This window comes from Eutrema salsugineum, unplaced genomic scaffold (assembly GCF_000478725.1).
Source record: "Eutrema salsugineum unplaced genomic scaffold, Eutsalg1_0 scaffold_4, whole genome shotgun sequence".
NCBI classification, from domain to species: domain Eukaryota; kingdom Viridiplantae; phylum Streptophyta; class Magnoliopsida; order Brassicales; family Brassicaceae; genus Eutrema; species Eutrema salsugineum.
The window spans coordinates 2009257-2012891 of NW_006256686.1; the positions used below are offsets into that span (position 1 = coordinate 2009257).

The 3635-nt window shown below is 40.5% G+C and overlaps 1 non-coding gene across 1 annotated transcript; it reads left to right on the plus strand.

Moving 5' to 3' along the window:
• Positions 1-585: 585 nt before the first annotated feature.
• On the plus strand, positions 586-691 carry LOC112084810. Its single transcript, XR_002898470.1, has one exon. It is a non-coding gene; the product is annotated as a small nucleolar RNA R71 (small nucleolar RNA).
• Positions 692-3635: the final 2944 nt, after the last annotated feature.

Here is a 3635-nt window from a genome sequence, read left to right on the forward strand (position 1 = left end):
CCTTTTCTTCAGCAGCAATCTGAACTTTGTCTCTAGAAGCTCCATGGACTCCTTTTATAGCTAAAACTTCAGTTCCAAGGGTCACCTCTCCACTGAGTTGCTCAATGTCCTCATTGTCTTGTGAAGAAAGACCTCTAGGAGCAATGTCTTCTTGTGGACTATAGAGTAGACGTTCTATCTCCTTTATAGCAGCTTCATGATCTTTGCTCTCCATGTGATTCACTTGAGAGGTTAAACTCTCTATTTTGTTGTGGAGGTCATTGTATGAACGCTTTACTCTTGTTGTTTGCTCATCTTGTCCCTTCAGAAGTTGTTGGAACATGCTGTTCTTGAGGCTTTGAAGCAGCTTGCCCTTGTGGAACAGACTCTTGCTGAAATCAAAGCTCCACCTCAGTTTTACCATCTTGACAATCTTCAGTATCAAGCTCTTTGTATCTTTCATTGCTCTTGGCCAAATTCTCAATAAGTAGCTCTCCTTGTTCTATGGTAAGAGTTGCAAAACGCCCATTGCTAGCTGTATCCAATGTCCATTTATGCTCTCTATCAACTCCCCAATAGAAGATACTAAGGATAGCTTCTTGTTGGAACCCATGATGGGGACAATCTCTAGTGTAGCCTTTAAGTCTCTCCCATGCTTCATCAAAGGTCTCATGGATTCTTTGTTTGAAGCCCAAGATGTCTTTCCTAGCTTGGATAGTCCTTTGTATGGGATAAAACCTTTGGAGGAAGATCATCTTGCAATCATCCCAAGAATTTACCAAGTGGGATGGTAATGCTCTCTCCCATTTGCTTGCCTTTTCTCCAAGTGAAAATGGAAACAAGATGAGCTTGATACTGTCTTGGGGCACTCCTCCAGTCCTAAATGTGTCACACAACCTCTCAAAGCAGTCCAAATGATCATATGGATTCTCCATGCCAGACCCCAAGAACTTAGTTTCTTGAATCAACCTAACCAAGCTTGCTTTGATCTCATAGGCCGCAGCTTCAATTGGAGGAGGGTAGATTCCATACCTCTTTCCATGACTACAAGGAGTGTCACAGCTTCCAACTGTTGGCGTTTTCTTTGGAGCTTGGGTCAGTGCTGGAAGCAGTGCTTGAAGGTGTGGCTGTTGTTGAGGTTTTGGGACTGGAATAATGCTCTTGTGGATGTCCATCTCCAACAGCTCAATAGAACATGTCTTTCCATTTCTCTTCTTGTGAATTTGGTGCCTTTCAAAGCTCAAGAAAATCAAGGAAGACAAGTTAGTAACAATGAAAAAGAGAAAATTCATCATCTCAAAGAGATGCATGCTCTTAGTGATATACATTAACATGGTGAAAATAAAAGCTTAGTAAAACAAAAGAAAACAATGACTTGATCTCAAGAAGATCCAAAGTCCTAATGCTAGAATGAACTCTCCAATTGGCAACGGCGCCAAATTGATAGTAGGAATTTTTCAATCCTTGATCAATTCCTCAACTACTCATGTTATTGTAGCACTTGAGGTATCAATCCAAATGGAGAGATTTTAGACACTAGAACTATGAGGAGCTATCTTAATTCAAGTCTAAATAGCTGATGAGTTGGTAACAAGGTGATCTAAAACATAAAACAAACAAAAACAAGCAGTTATTTAAGAACAAGCAACAAGACAACAAAACAAGACTCAAATTCAAAATAAAGAGAAAACTAAAACTCTAGATGTGATCATTGGTTAGGGTGCTGTAGATAACAATTCATGATGCTAAGAACAATAATGCAATGCAAGTTACTCTTTAGTCTAGACTTCAAAAGCAGATTAATTCACTCTCATGACAATAATCTCTTTGTAAATCACTTAATCAAGATTAATTCACCTTAAGCAAGATCAAGCAATCAACAAGCATAAAGTATCAAGTCTAATAATGACCAAACGGTTTCTATTCCAAAGAGACCGAATCTTACACAGAAAGCAGCAACAAGAAATCACATGATCTCAAAACCAATTAACTTAGAACTCAAATCTAGACTAATCCTCTCATGAAGGCATTAATCTCTACACTAATCCACTTTCAAACCAAATCATCATTTGTGAAATATGAATCAGTGAGAATTAAGAAACAGTTCTAATATGTCATTCATGCATTTAACAAATCATTCCCATGATGAAAAAGGCATAAACCCTTAGCTTAGCTCATTCATACATTTCATCAAACACCTTCTGGGTGGAGAAATGACTAAGGTCTAGATCAGAGTGATGTGCAAAGATATAGCATTAAGAACAGCTAACTAAGGAAAGGAAATGAGAATCTAGAACCTAAAAATCATAAACTGATCATCTAAGCACCCTAATCTACACACCTAAAAGCTTAAAAGATGACTAATCACTAATCATGATTATAACACTATTTCCTTTGCAAGAGGTGGTGTTAATCATGATTAGGAGTTTAGATGAGATGAGTAATTGATAAGAAACAGCTTAGAATGATGTAATCCTTCAGATATCTCTTAATCAAAAACGTTTTTACACTAAAAAGGAAAGAAAACTAGAGAGAAAACTAAGTAGAAGATGAGATGATTAGGGTTTTCTCCAAAAAACTATATATACTAAGTGCTAATGGACCGGGTCAGCCCAGGGCAAACTGGGTATTGACCCGGCTCAGTTGGATAGTGGTATGGTTTGCCACGGCAGATGATGCTTGGCCAGACCGTGGCAAACTGATTGTGTCAAAGTTCTTGGACAGATTCTTCATGATCAAGGTTGCCATGGCTTGATTTACACCATGTCTAGTGGCCGTGTCTCTTCTTTTATGGGTTCGGGTGATGAACTTCTTGGATTGCCACGTTCTTGATCGGGACCGTGTCATGTTGGGCGTGGCAAGGTGTTGATGATTCGGTGATTGCCACGGTTAAGTTCAAGGCAGTGTCATGCTCTTTTGTCTCTTTTAGCAAACCTTGGAGGTTGCCACGGCTAAGTGCATGGCCGTGGCATGGTAACCGTGTCAAATCCCGAGAGTTTTCATATTATGCCACGGGAAAGCTCAGGTCGTGGCGTTATCACCGTGTCGAATCATGACACTTAGCACCTTATCCACTCTTAGACGTCTGGCTGATATGTCTGTCTCTCGCCTTCCGTAACTCACAGCTCACAACTCCAAATCTAATGATTCGACCTGTTCTGGGACCGTGACTCTATCATCTCCAACTTTCATGAAGAGTTCGGGTTCATATGACGTCGGCAAGGGCTCCGTTCCACCAGTTCTTTTAGGCGCATCGCGTAAGATCTGATCGGGCCGCGAGACATGTGTTCCTTCCGATGGCGATATCTCCCAGTTCACGGCTCCAAATTGTCTGATTCCGAGTGTTCCGGAAACTAGACTCCTTATTCTTGATTCGTAATGAAGACACCGGAAGTTGAGTCGCATTGCAAGTCCTTCGTCCCACGCGATCAAAGTGAGGGTTTTGTCTGCACCAAACCATCTGTCCGAGTTGCTGTACACAGGTGAGGGTTTCTCCATGATCTCAGCTCCAAGTTGCTCCCAAAAGTCTCCAAATGACCTGAGAACACTCCAAAAATGCAGGAACCTCTAGGACCTAATGCAATTTCTAACTAAAGACAAAAGCAAAGAAAAATATATGTAAAACTACCTAAATGTGTGCATGAGACTCAATATTT